Source organism: Rhinichthys klamathensis, unplaced genomic scaffold, assembly GCF_029890125.1.
Source record: "Rhinichthys klamathensis goyatoka isolate OS25496 unplaced genomic scaffold, OSU_Roscu_1.1 h1tg000274l_1, whole genome shotgun sequence".
Classification (NCBI taxonomy): domain Eukaryota; kingdom Metazoa; phylum Chordata; class Actinopteri; order Cypriniformes; family Leuciscidae; genus Rhinichthys; species Rhinichthys klamathensis.
In genome coordinates this window covers 713,014-727,606 of record NW_026606793.1, presented here as the reverse complement: position 1 = coordinate 727,606, position 14,593 = coordinate 713,014, and the positions used below count along the sequence as shown (strand labels likewise).

Below are 14,593 nucleotides of genomic sequence, written 5' to 3'. Positions count from 1 at the left end.
AAAATCAATAGAAGAAACAAGCAACTTTAACTCATTTACTTTCCTTTAGAAATGTTCAACGGAGGTAATAAATGTGTTTTAAAGAAGGCTAGTTTTGTTTGTTTGATTGTTTTTTGTGAATGATAAGTTAAAGACTCAGTTACACCATTGTATAATTTGGGTTTCACACCACAGTCTCTCTCTTTTCTCATTAACACAAGTTAGATTAGTAATGTTGTCACACCATGGTCTGTCCAGCAGAGGGAGACTGAGAGCACAAGACCTTCCACATCTTTCTCCTAATCCACTGCTCATTATTGGTTCAATGAAATCACCTCTGCCTAGCTAGTTAGTGTGTATATTTAAGGCTTGCATTTGATTGTATCTTTGCTCAGTCTTGAAGTTTTCTAGCCTAGCCTATGCTTTTGTGTTTTCCCATTTTTGTCTAACCTGGAAGACTTTTGCTCAGACCTTTTGACCAGCTTCACTGGTAATCTTTGTTTAATATTATTGGACTCTTTTGCCTGCATCATCCAGTGTGGATTTATATCTTGCTCAATCCAGCACTTATACTGGATCCTTTGTTCAAGCTCAGGAAAGAAAACTAAGTAAAGACTACCTGTTTTTCCTTCTAAACCTGCCTTTATGCACAGTTACCGGCTTGTGTGGCCTCACAATATGGCGGATAATCCCCACAATACATTGCGCGATGACGTCGCAGTGACGTCAGTTGCCATTCTCTATTGTGGATCCTGTCGTATTTGGCACGAGGCCCAGAATTCATTTTTATGGATTTATCAGAAGAATTCACTTCTGGCCCAGAAGTGAATTCTTCTGATAAATCCATAAAAATGAGATCTCTCCCAACTGTTTTACATGTCCCAAAAGTAACAAAAAGTTTCCTTTTTGAATTATTGTATTCTCAAACCAGATTTAATTTGTATAATAACATAAAAATGTCCAGTTTCCTGAATGGTATTAGATTGTTATTTAAAGGTTAGTATGATGTTCTTGAAACATTATGTCATGTTTGGAACCATCCTCAAACCAAATTTGTTTTTATTTCACTTTTTTGTTTTGTTTTAGACCTGATGGGAGAACCAGAGAGAAACCTTACACATGTGATCAATTCGGGAAGAGCTTCACGGATAAAGGAAACTTTAAAGGGATAGTTCACTTTGGAATAAATTTTTGGTATGTTTTAGCTTACCTCAAGGGCATCCGAGATGTAGGTGTCTTTGTTTCCGCAGTAGTTTCAATTTTGATATTTTTAGGTCAAACCGTTCTTGTCTGTCAGTCATATAATGCAGGTCTATGGTCACCACCTCAAAGAGCATGCACAAAGAAGTCCAAATTAAACATGATTTAATGACTCGTAAATGTAAGTACACATTGATGGCCTAAGACACGAAACGAGCAGTTTGTGTGAGAAAACGAACAGTATTTATATCGTTTTTACCTCTTGTAAACACAGCCACGTCCAAGTGATCTGAGGGCGCGGGCGCTTCGGTCTGCACAAGCGCCGGAAGTGATCTCTCGCGCGTGTACGTCACTCATACAATTGTTTTATTTGTATTTTTTTAATTGTTTTCTTTTACGACGGTTTAATGCGCAAATTAGTACCATTTTAATTAGCCGTCTTACCTACAATCTCTGTTCTGTGTAAACAATGAGTGACGTACACGCGCAAGAGATCACTTCCAGCGCTTTCCGGAAAAGACCGAAGCGCCGGCGCCCTCAGATCACTTGGACGTGGCTGTGTTTACAAGAGGTAAAAACGATATAAATACTGTTCGTTTTCTCACACAAACCGCTCGTTTCGTGTCTTAGGCCATCAATGTGTACTTACATTTACGAGTCATTATATCATGTTTAATTTGGACTTCTCTGTGCTGCTCTTTGAGGTGGTGACCATAGACCTGCATTATATGACTGACAGACAAGAACGGTTTGACCTAAAAATATAAAAATTGAAACTACTGCGGAAAAAAAGACACCTACATCTTGGATGCCCTTGAGGTAAGCTAAAACATACCAAAAATTAATTTCAAAGTGAACTATCCCTTTAAGAGACACATGAGGATCCTCACTAGAGAGATATCATACACATGTGATCAGTTTCACAAGTAAACTGTTACGGAACAGAGGACCCGGCGACAGACGGACAGGGGATAGTTTATTTTGTTGCAATAGGTAGACAAACAGAAATATGGCCAACACAAGGGAGAGGAAAGCACAGGACACAGACGCTGGAGATGATCATAGGAGATATAGGTCCTCAGGTTTCACACACTAGGGTAAAAGGAGACTAGACTAAAGCCTCACTTTCTCTCCAATCACGTGCGCGTTTCGCTTTGTGGCAAAAATCCTGTTAAACGTCATCACTGCGTAAGAGACACTCAGAGTCAAATTAATCAAAAGAGAAGTATTTATTCTTGCAAGAATAGGTTCAGTCTGACAAACAGAAGTTACGCTGTGCATGAGAGTGACCCCCAACAGGAAGATATGAGACAGCCTTTATACTCTTTTCAAGGTTCCTCCTCACCCGCTGTACCTTTCACCCACCCAGATAAGGTCCTTACTACTGTTCAGTCTCTACTTAAAGACACAAACTGGTACTGAAATAAACTGGCCAAAACTGACCGTCCCTGAGGTCAGTTGTCCTGTCCCATATGTTCCTGAAACGTCACGCACAAGCACGCACACACATATATTTTACACATTGAATAGGTTCTCTCTCTTATGATATCTGTTAGGGATCAATGACTATTAAAATTTCCACAACAGGTGTCAGAAGACTCGAACTCCAGATCTCATTTAACGAGTCATTGTTGGCTCAGTCTGGTGGATGGGTTTGTGAAGTTAATAAATAAAATACATTAAATAACCAAAATTTATTTTTCACTACTTAGGCTATTCTTTTTTGTTTTGTCTTATTAAAAACTTTATCACCTTTCTGTCATTCCTACAGTTACATAAGCACTATCACTGCCAAGTGTCATAAGCACATTTAATAACAGATAATCCTATCAGACAATGTTCTTATTCATTATGTATGTGTATGTGTGTGTGTGCAGAGAGAGAGTAGGCCTACATTCAATCTTATTGAATCATATAAGCTTTGATTATATTTTATTGTCACACTTTAATGGGAAAATTAATTTATTTAATGATCAAATCAAACACAAACATGTAAGGCTTTTATTTGCACACATAACATTGAAACTATGGAGTGTGTTGTTGTTTCATCTGCTAGAGTTAGAGAGTAGAGAGTTACTAGTAGAGAGTTGGTGAACGATCGCACGTGCTTTGATCTTCCGAGAAAAATAATGTTAAATATAAATGGTCACTTGAGTATGGAAGCTCTTTTTCGCCACAGAATAAAACATTTAAAAAAAAAAAGTTACTTTTTCTCACAATTGCGAGTTTATATCTCACATTCTGACTTTATTTCTCATAGTTCTGACTTTTTTTCTCGCAATTATGAATTTATAACACATAATTGCGAGTTTATATCTTCCAACTCTGATGTGTTTTCTCAGAATTGTGAGATATAAACTCGCAATTGCGGAAAAAGGGGAAAAAATACTTCTATTTTTTAAACCTCAGAGTAGTTTAATATCTCACAATTCTGATTTTATAACACGCAATTGCGACTTTATATCATGCAATTCTGACTTTATATCTCCAAATTGCGTATTATAAAGTCAGAAAAAAGTCCGAATTTCAGCCTTCTCGCAATTGCGAGTTTATATCTCATAATTATGACTTAATAACACGCAATTGCGACTTTATATCACATTCTGACTTTATAAGTGAGATAAAAAGTCGCAATTAGCCTACCTTTTTTATTTCTCACTCTTTGGCGAAAACAAGCTTCCATGCATATGTCTTGCAGACACTGAACAGCAAATTAAGAGGAACCTTATAGGCTACAGATCACTGTGGAAAAATGAGTATAGCCATTAAAGAAGGAACTCTATACGGTAATATCATATATCAATTTATTTTCTTGATATTGTTGCATTTTCACTTGAATATGTACTGGTATTTTAAAATCTTTACAGACCTTATTGTATTGTACCTTTAAAATTACAGAGACAATTAGGCTACTACTACTCTCGTTTTTGCTTCCACTCAACACAAATATGACCTGAATAAAATAAAATGGCTTTATTTTAAAATGTTCTATATACACACATTAAAAAAAAAATACTTGCGGAGGACATGCTATTAATCTATTAAATAGGTTTAAAATCGTGTAATTTTAAAATGTTGTAAAATTAACTATTTTGCATAGCCTGTGTAGAGTGAAACTCGGATAACTTAAGCATCCCATTTATGTAAATAATTACTTATTCATCAATAATTACTTATAACAATTTTATAGTAATACTACACAGGTTAGAACATCATCTCAGAACAATATTGAGCATACATGTCACTTAAGACCAGCGCATGCGAATTATAACCCAGAGATCGGTACTGCGCATGCGTCTATGACGTCACCAAAACAGAGCATCCAGCTACGTCATCGTGCTACAGGCTGCAGGATTTACCAATTTCAGCCGGTATCAGATCTAGAGAATATTAGTGGAGAGGAATCGAGCAGAATTTGTGCACGAACAGCTGTTACATGACGTTTCAGAAAGGTATGTTTTTTGTACGTTAGATGTCTCATTCTTTATATGTATACGCTGTTATTTGTAAATGCTACTGATTATGCTAATGCTAATGTTACTGTTAAAACACGCAAATACAATTGAGTTCATACAATCGTTTAAACTCAATATTACAATCCTCGAAGGGATATTTAATCAGCACTCTCTCACTCTCACTCTCACTCTCACACACACCATCTCTCTCTCACTCTCTCTCTCTCTCTCTCTCTCTCTCTCTCTCTCTCTCTCTCTCTCTCTCTCTCTCTCTCTCTCTCTCTCTCTCTCTCTCTCACACACACACACACACACACACACACACACAGCGCGGATTAGATTGAAGCTAGCGATCGCAGGTTAATATGTGATGTTGAGTAAGTTATATTTAGCAGTTTAAACAACGGCGAATGATAGTAAACAAAGATTCAAAACAGAATGATATACGAAGCTTACAGACGCAAACCAACTCACCAGTAAGCCAACATCATATTGTCAACATCAGATCAAGCTATAACTATTTTAACTGATTTAATCTGGTTCCCAATTTGCAACAACATTACCAGAATTAGTCATTTTCAACAGTTTACAAATTGTTTTTTTTAGGAATAGTCAGTAAACACCAAGTTACTGATAAATTTGTATTTGTCATATATAATACAAGTTATAGAGATTCTTCTTACAGTAACTTTGGTAACAGGGTTGATGAATACAGTCAATGATACAGTTTGTGTAAAAACTGAGACAATGGATTGAGATTATTCTCTTGTCTTCCCATCATGCTGCAGAAAGAGTCACTTCCTGGTAGGGCTGCAGCTATCGATTCTTTTTGTAATCGATTAATCTAGCACTTAATAGATCGATTAATCGAGTAATCGGATAAAAAAATGTGTGTGTGTTTTTAAACAACCAAAACAAATAATGCATCACGAAAATGATGTGGCTGTAAAATTATCAAGCATTTGGCTTTTATTTCTCAAAAAAACAACAAAAAAACCTGGTATTTATTCCAACTTCAACATTTGGCTCCAAAAATAAGCTTATATATTGCAATTTTTACCCATTTAGTATAGGTGCCAACAATGTTCTATGCTCAATTACTTTGGTAGCCGATTAAAATGTCTTCCCCAAAAGTACGAGTGGATTTGGAGAAGCAGGCTGGGGAATTTAATTTTTTGTTGTTGTCTGTAACTATTTAGAAGACGTGACATACAAACAAGGTCTCGAAAAGACTCCAATACAATATTTGTTCCTCCATCACGTCTCGGTGTATACAGTGAATGCATTCTGAAATTATTGTTGCGTGGCTACATAAAGGTTTAAGCATATGATGCATTGCCGCAATTGATCTGACTGGCGCGTGAGAGAGACGAGGGTGCATGCGTGTGTGTGTGTGAAGGGATTCACACACCGAACGCAAATTTTATTATTTGCGCGAGTAGATTACATACAAAGTCAATGCAAAGACGCGAATAGACGCATCATTCGCGCCGGGCGTCGCGAATGACGCGAATTGGGAGACGCGTTTGCCGCGAACGTCTTCCGCGCAAGTTGAAAAATTTGAACTCGAGCGAATGTTCAAGCGTCTAACTAGACGCGATAGACGCGTATTTGACGCTCTATTCGCGTTCGTGTGAACACACCATTAGGTTATGTTTCAGCGACTTGGTGAGAGCATGGAGTGGATGTTTTTGGTTCAGATGCTGAATCATTGAAGTCGTACTGTTGTGGTATGCCAGGTCTACTTTGCAGTAGACACATTGCACCTTTTTCTCTTCCTTTTTAAGTATGTAATGATCCCAAACTTTAGACATTCTCTGCCGTTTATGGACATCTTTACTCCCCGCCATCGCGCCAACTAATTTCAAAATGTATCACGCGCTATAGTATAGATCCCTGCACGTATAGTGCGCGTCATAGGAATTTAACGAGGCTTCGAGGCAGAGTTTTTGCCTCGAGGCATTTTTGTAATCGAGTAAATCGAGTAACTCGATGAATCGTTTCAGCCCTACTTCCTGGGTGTCACAGTTTTAAGAAATGCTCTGTTTTTAGGACACAGATAAAGTTAATAAAAAAAGTTAATTTATAACTAGTTAAAGCAACACCAAGTAACTATTCCTCTGCGGTTGCCCTACAGGTTGGAAGCGGAATTGTCCATTACCGCTGTCGTAAATAATTTAAGGGAGGGGCGGGGGGTTGACTAACTAACTTTCGTGAGGCACACTTGCAAGGTCTCTCGCTCTCTCCCTCTCTGCCATGCTCGCGCGATGTATGTTATGCGCGCAGTATGTTCTGTCTCGCATGCGCACTCTAGATTCCGGCAGATTTGAACTAATTTGTGGGCATCAGGGAGACGCTATCAATATGCGGGAGACTCCCGGGAGACTTGGGATGTCTGCAATGGCCACAGACAATTTGAGGAAGTGGTGGGGGAAGTGACGTATGCCGTAAAGCAGTCGGATTTTGTAGTTCTTTTTGTGCACGGGTTCCTACCCGAAACCCGAAGTTACATAGTGTCAGTAAAAGCGATACAGACCACGTCAGGCTATGGCAGACGTGTCATTTAACTTATTTTAAGTCGATGTACCATCACAAGGGTCTTGGAAATATATTAAGAAGGTTGAAAAACTACATAGTGTTACTTTAAAGCTGTTGCCGCTCTACACTTTGAGCATCTGAAATTTCTACAGACACAGCAACGGCCGTGAAAAGACGACACATTCTGTGGCAGCTTTTTTACAACAAATAACAAATAAGTATAATTCAAAATTTTTAAAATAAACAATCCACTCCACTTGAATGCTAAACGCTTGTTTAGCTTGAAAGTCTATGAAGGAAAAGTCTATTGTGAATGGCCATTAATAATTAAAACGTTAAATAAATATCAATCTCAAAGATGGTGTCAAAACATGACAATTTTTTATATTTTAATGTTAATATGTTAGATAATTGTGTCATTGATCAAATTAATAGTTCTTGCTAAAGAAACATGGGATTTGTGCCTACAACATTTTAAAAATAATAATTGGAAGATAAATTTACCTCATTCATGGAAAGTTTCAAGGACATATAATTTATAAAAAGGCATCAAATGATCATAATATTTTATAACCGTTGTCTACTTTCTACCATTACATCAGGGCTCACTTTCATGTCCTTTCACATTATATTTCTCTCTTTGAATTATTTTGATGTACTGAAACATTAAATGTAATAATTGTTTCTTTCATGTCAGACCTGATGGAAGACACAGAGGAGAGTGAAGAACTGAGTGAAGTGAAGGAGGAGAGAGAAGAACTGAGTGAAGTGAAGGAGGAGAGTGAAGAACTGAGTGAAGTGAAGGAGGAGAGAGAAGAACTGAGTGAAGTGGAGGAGGAGAGAGAAGAACTGAGTGAAGTGGAGGAGGAGAGAGAAGAACTGAGTGAAGTGAAGGAGGAGAGAGAAGAACTGAGTGAAGTGGAGGAGGAGAGAGAAGAACTGAGTGAAGTGAAGGAGGAGAGAGAAGAACTGAGTGAAGTGGAGGAGGAGAGAGAAGAACTGAGTGAAGTGAAGGAGGAGAGAGAAGAACTGAGTGAAGTGAAGGAGGAGAGAGAAGAACTGAGTGAAGTGGAGGAGGAGAGAGAAGAACTGAGTGAAGTGAAGGAGGAGAGAGAAGAACTGAGTGAAGTGGAGGAGGAGAGAGAAGAACTGAGTGAAGTGGAGGAGGAGAGAGAAGAACTGAGTGAAGTGGAGGAGGAGAGTGAAGAACTGAGTGAAGTGAAGGAGGAGAGAGAAGAACTGAGTAAAGTGGAGGAGGAGAGAGAAGAACTGAGTGAAGTGGAGGAGGAGAGAGAAGAACTGAGTCAAGTGAAGGAGGAGAGAGAAGAACTGAGTGAAGTGGAGGAGGAGAGAGAAGAACTGAGTGAAGTGGAGGAGGAGAGAGAAGAACTGAGTGAAGTGGAGGAGGAGAGAGAAGAACTGAGTGAAGTGGAGGAGGAGAGAGAAGAACTGAGTGAAGTGGAGGAGGAGAGAGAAGAACTGAGTGAAGTGGAGGAGGAGAGTGAAGAACTGAGTGAAGTGGAGGAGGAGAGAGAAGAACTGAGTGAAGTGGAGGAGGAGAGAGAAGAACTGAGTGAAGTGGAGGAGGAGAGAGAAGAACTGAGTCAAGTGAAGGAGGAGAGAGAAGAACTGAGTGAAGTGGAGGAGGAGAGAGAAGAACTGAGTGAAGTGAAGGAGGAGAGTGAAGAACTGAGTGAAGTGAAGGAGGAGAGAGAAGAACTGAGTAAAGTGGAGGAGGAACATCATATTCAATAACCGTTGTCTACTTTCTACCATTACATCAGGGCTCACTTTCATGTCCTTTCACATTATATTTCTCTCTTTGAATTATTTTGATGTACTGAAACATTAAATGTAATAATTGTTTCTTTCATGTCAGACCTGATGGAAGACACAGAGGAGAGTGAAGAACTGAGTGAAGTGAAGGAGGAGAGAGAAGAACTGAGTGAAGTGGAAGAGAAGAGAGAAGAACTGAGTGAAGTGGAGGAGGAGAGTGAAGAACTGAGTGAAGTGAAGGAGGAGAGAGAAGAACTGAGTGAAGTGAAGGAGGAGAGTGAAGAACTGAGTGAAGTGGAGGAGGAGAGAGAAGAACTGAGTGAAGTGGAGGAGGAGAGAGAAGAACTGAGTGAAGTGGAGGAGGAGAGAGAAGAACTGAGTGAAGTGAAGGAGGAGAGAGAAGAACTGAGTGAAGTGGAGGAGGAGAGTGAAGAACTGAGTGAAGTGATGGAGGAGAGAGAAGAACTGAGTGAAGTGGAGGAGGAGAGTGAAGAACTGAGTGAAGTGGAGGAGGAGAGTGAAGAACTGAGTGAAGTGATGGAGGAGAGAGAAGAACTGAGTGAAGTGGAGGAGGAGAGTGAAGAACTGAGTGAAGTGGAGGAGGAGAGAGAAGAACTGAGTAAAGTGGAGGAGGAACATCATATTCAATAACCGTTGTCTACTTTCTACCATTACATCAGGGCTCACTTTCATGTCCTTTCACATTATATTTCTCTCTTTGAATTATTTTGATGTACTGAAACATTAAATGTAATAATTGTTTCTTTCATGTCAGACCTGATGGAAGACACAGAGGAGAGTGAAGAACTGAGTGAAGTGAAGGAGGAGAGAGAAGAACTGAGTGAAGTGGAAGAGAAGAGAGAAGAACTGAGTGAAGTGGAGGAGGAGAGTGAAGAACTGAGTGAAGTGAAGGAGGAGAGAGAAGAACTGAGTGAAGTGAAGGAGGAGAGTGAAGAACTGAGAGAAGTGGAGGAGGAGAGAGAAGAACTGAGTGAAGTGGAGGAGGAGAGTGAAGAACTGAGTGAAGTGAAGGAGGAGAGAGAAGAACTGAGTGAAGTGAAGGAGGAGAGAGAAGAACTGAGTGAAGTGGAGGAGGAGAGAGAAGAACTGAGTGAAGTGGAGGAGGAGAGAGAAGAACTGAGTGAAGTGGAGGAGGAGAGTGAAGAACTGAGAGAAGTGGAGGAGGAGAGAGAAGAACTGAGTGAAGTGAAGGAGGAGAGAGAAGAACTGAGTGAAGTGAAGGAGGAGAGAGAAGAACTGAGTGAAGTGGAGGAGGAGAGTGAAGAACTGAGTGAAGTGAAGGAGGAGAGAGAAGAACTGAGTGAAGTGGAGGAGGAGAGTGAAGAACTGAGTGAAGTGAAGGAGGAGAGAGAAGAACTGAGTGAAGTGGAGGAGGAGAGTGAAGAACTGAGAGAAGTGGAGGAGGAGAGAGAAGAACTGAGTGAAGTGGAGGAGGAGAGAGAAGAACTGAGTGAAGTGAAGGAGGAGAGAGAAGAACTGAGTGAAGTGGAGGAGGAGAGAGAAGAACTGAGTGAAGAGGAGGAGGAGAGAGAAGAACTGAGTGAAGTGGAGGAGGAGAGTGAAGAACTGAGTGAAGTGAAGGAGGAGAGAGAAGAACTGAGTGAAGTGGAGGAGGAGAGTGAAGAACTGAGTGAAGTGAAGGAGGAGAGAGAAGAACTGAGTGAACTGGAGGAGGAGAGTGAAGAACTGAGTGAAGTGGAGGAGGAGAGAGAAGAACTGAGTGAACTGGAGGAGGAGAGAGAAGAACTGAGTGAAGTGAAGGAGGAGAGAGAAGAACTGAGTGAAGTGAAGGAGGAGAGAGAAGAACTGAGTGAACTGGAGGAGGAGAGAGAAGAACTGAGTGAAGTGGAGGAGGAGAGTGAAGAACTGAGTGAACTGGAGGAGGAGAGAGAAGAACTGAGTGAAGTGAAGGAGGAGAGAGAAGAACTGAGTGAAGTGGAGGAGGAGAGAGAAGAACTGAGTGAAGTGAAGGAGGAGAGAGAAGAACTGAGTAAAGTGGAGGAGGAACATCATATTCAACCTGGAGGAAAACCTTTGAGTCGCTCAAAGAGTAAAAATAAATTTTTAAAGAAAAGAAGAGCCAAGAAATCTTTCACCTGCACTCAGTGTGGAAAGAGTCTCAAAAGCAAACATTTTCTTGAGATTCACATTAGAGTTCACACCGGACAGAAGCCGTTCTCATGTGATCAATGTGGGAAGAGTTTCAGTCATTCATCATCCCTTAATGTTCACATGAGGATCCACACCGGAGAGAAGCCGTTCACATGTGATCAATGCGGCAAAACATTTCTCTGTGCATCAGCCCTTAAGACACACCTGGCAGTTCATACGAAGGAGAAGCCGCATTCATGTTCTGTGTGTGGAAAGAGTTTTTCACTGCTGCAATATTTATACAAACATGAGAAAATCCACACTGGTGTGAGAGAGTATGTGTGCTTTGAGTGTAAGAAGACTTTTACTACAGCGGACGGTTTAAAACTGCACCAGAGAATTCACACTGGAGAAAAACCTTACAAGTGTTCACACTGTGACAAGAGATTCGGTCGATCAGCATCTCTGAAAAGACACGAGATGATCCACACTGGAGAGAAGCCGCACACATGTGATCAGTGCGGGACGTGTTTCTTTTTTAAAAGTCACCTGAAGCTACACATGATGATCCACACTGGAGAGAAGCCGTTCACATGTGATCAGTGTGGGAAGAGTTTCAGTCAATCATCATCCCTTAATGTTCACATGAGGATCCACAACGGAGAGAAGACGTTCTCATGTGATCAATGCGGCAAAACATTTCTTAGGGCATCAGAGCTGAAGACACACCTGAGAGTTCACACAAAGGAGAAGCCGTATTCATGTTCTGTGTGTGGAAAGAGTTTTTCACTGCTGACTAATTTACATGGACATGAGAAAACTCATACTGGTGTGAGAGAGTACATGTGCTTTGAGTGTGAGAAGACTTTTACTACAGCGGACAAAAATTAAAACGGCACCAGAGAATTCACACTGGAGAAAAACCTTACAAGTGTTCACACTGTGACAAGAGATTCAGACAGTCAACAGATCAGAAAACACATGAGAGGATCCACACTGGAGAAAAACCTTACAAGTGTTCACACTGTGACAAGAGATTCAGTAGTTCAGCAAATCTGATAGCACATGAGAGGATCCACACTGGAGAGAAACTACACGCGTGTGATCAGAGCGGGTCGAGTTTCTCTTTTAAAAGTCACCTGAAGCTACACATGAAGATCCATGGTATGTAGTTTATTTTCATGTGCTGAGCAACAAAGTCTCTTCTGTGTAAGTTAGCCACACATCACCCTATAGCCAAATCTCTCCTCTCCCCCTATAGCTGGTGTGTGGTGAGCACAGGACAATTTGTTGATTGATTGGTATCTATTAACTCTGTTCAACCAACAGGAATGTGTAATTTGTCATTTCAGATCAATGCAAAAAACAAACAAAAACCAACACGACAGTAGTTGGCACTCATGTAAAGCAGAAATACAGCACTATACTAAATGGTCACATTTTGCGGCCTTTTTTTCCTGCCGGTGCGAGAGAGCTGCCATTTCTGCTGCATACTAGAAACATCACACGGCAAACCAAAGCAGAATGAAACCCCGCTACTCGTCTGAGCTGCGCAGTGCAAACAGTTTATCATCTCAGAGCAATACTAGACAGCGGTTTACTCGTGAGCCGATCTCGATCACGCAACAACATTACTACACAGCGCTGGGAGATCCAATGAGAAAGCATTTTAAAGCTTTACAATAAGGTTTCATTAATGTTCCTTGCACCAAGTTTCAGGGACGTGCACAGGAATTTTGAGGGGCAGTTGCTCTGACCTGAAAAAAGGGCCACTTACGAACCAGTTTTTTGTGTTTCGACAGCCAAAGAACCAGTTCTCGGCCAGGAAAATTGGTTCCAAAGTGGCACCAACTCTTTGCTGGACTAGAATCATTCTTTTACCACGTCATGCTTACGTCGGGGCAGGGTTATTGTCGAACTTCTTCTCGAACGTAACCTCCGTCTCTATAGTAATCCAGACGAGCAGCACAAATGTGTTCTAAACGTCTTCTTCTGACCCCAATATAGGATCGCAAAGCCAGGAGAAACATTTGAAGAAAGAACCACATTCGTGGATCCGATGTAGTCCGCTATTGTAATTGTTATGCTTGAAGTTGACGAAAGCTAAGACGTATGGCAACGTACACAGTGACGTAACGATGTCGTTCGCTGGGCTCTCTAGTCAGTGGAAAAACAAACAGGTTCTGAGAAGGTTCGCAAGTTGAACCAACTTTGAACCACCACCAGTTCCGAACCTGTTCTTTTTTGGTGGAAAAGGGGTATCAGATCTCTCAAGTACTGTAGGGCAGCAGGGAGGACCTTCCTAATTGTCTTTAAAGCATCTTCCCTGCAGCTCCACCGGGTGTCTAAAAGCCTCTGTAGTTCAAGGACACGTTGGTCTGGATTCATATCCACAAATGCAGCATGGCGCTTTGTAGAGTTGGCAATGAATGTGTACAGCCTTTCAACGACTGTGAAGAAATCCACAAAGTGCTTGTTGGATTTTGCACTCTCAACTAAAACGAGATTTAAACAATGTGCATGGCAGTGCACATATAATGCTCTCTCATTTTGTCTCTGAATCCGGTACTGCAGCCCATTGTAGCGTCCACTCATATTGGCAGCTCCATCATATCCCTGTCCACAGACATCTTGAATGTTGAAGTTGTTTTGCTCAAGTAGCTTAATTCTCCAGTGCCTCTCCCGTTGTTGATGCCACATCACATAGTTAGACAAAGCGTTCCTTTATAGTCATATTGTGGACATATCGCACAACAAAGGACACCTGCTCAATATATGACACATCAGTGGTCTCGTCCAGCAAAATAGAAAATTGTGATGCTTCTGTCACTTCCTTCTGTATGATTTGTTTCACATAAAGGTAGTTTTGTGTCCTATTGAACAGGAGAGACACCTGGCACCTTTGGTTTGATGCTTGCTTGTCCTTGACTGCATCAAGATGAAGCCTGTGTACGCTGTCATATTGGCCAAGCAAATCCACCAGGTTCAGAACATTTCCTCTATTTAAACTTGACAAGCCTTCTTCATTTCCCCTAAAGGCCAAAGCTTGTTTTGCCAGATATAATGTGATGTTTATTAAACTGAACATAATCTCTCTGTTTTTCTGCCTCTCTCTTGCTTTGGCTGCTTCCATCTGAGAATCAGCTACTGCAAAAGCCCTCTGCAGTGTATCTTTTGTAAAGGCATTCCACCTAATCATGCCTAGCATATGCAATTCACTGCTGCGGTGCTCCTTAATCTTCACTTTGGTCTGCCTCCACAAGTTTATCCCTACAGACTTCCATCCTGTCCTGCTCTGAAATCTTTCCTCATTCATAAAATTCCTGCAGCTAAAGCAATGCATGGCATCATTCAGTGGAGAATATTCCAGCCAGGGGTCATCGTTATACCATTGGGCTTGAAAAGAGCTCCCTTCTGGATTTTAAGGGAACTTTCCCAGAGGACGGCAAGGCCCGACTGAATTGGAAAATGTGATGGTCTGATCGTATTTAAGATTGCTGCTTTGTACATGAGCTGGATCTGTGGGATTAGCC

At 40.8% G+C, this 14,593-nt stretch overlaps 1 pseudogene; it reads left to right on the top strand.

Moving 5' to 3' along the window:
• Positions 1–9,728: 9,728 nt before the first annotated feature.
• LOC130102525 (zinc finger protein 492-like) lies at positions 9,729–12,381 on the top strand (annotated as a pseudogene).
• The last annotated feature ends 2,212 nt before the right edge of the window (positions 12,382–14,593 follow it).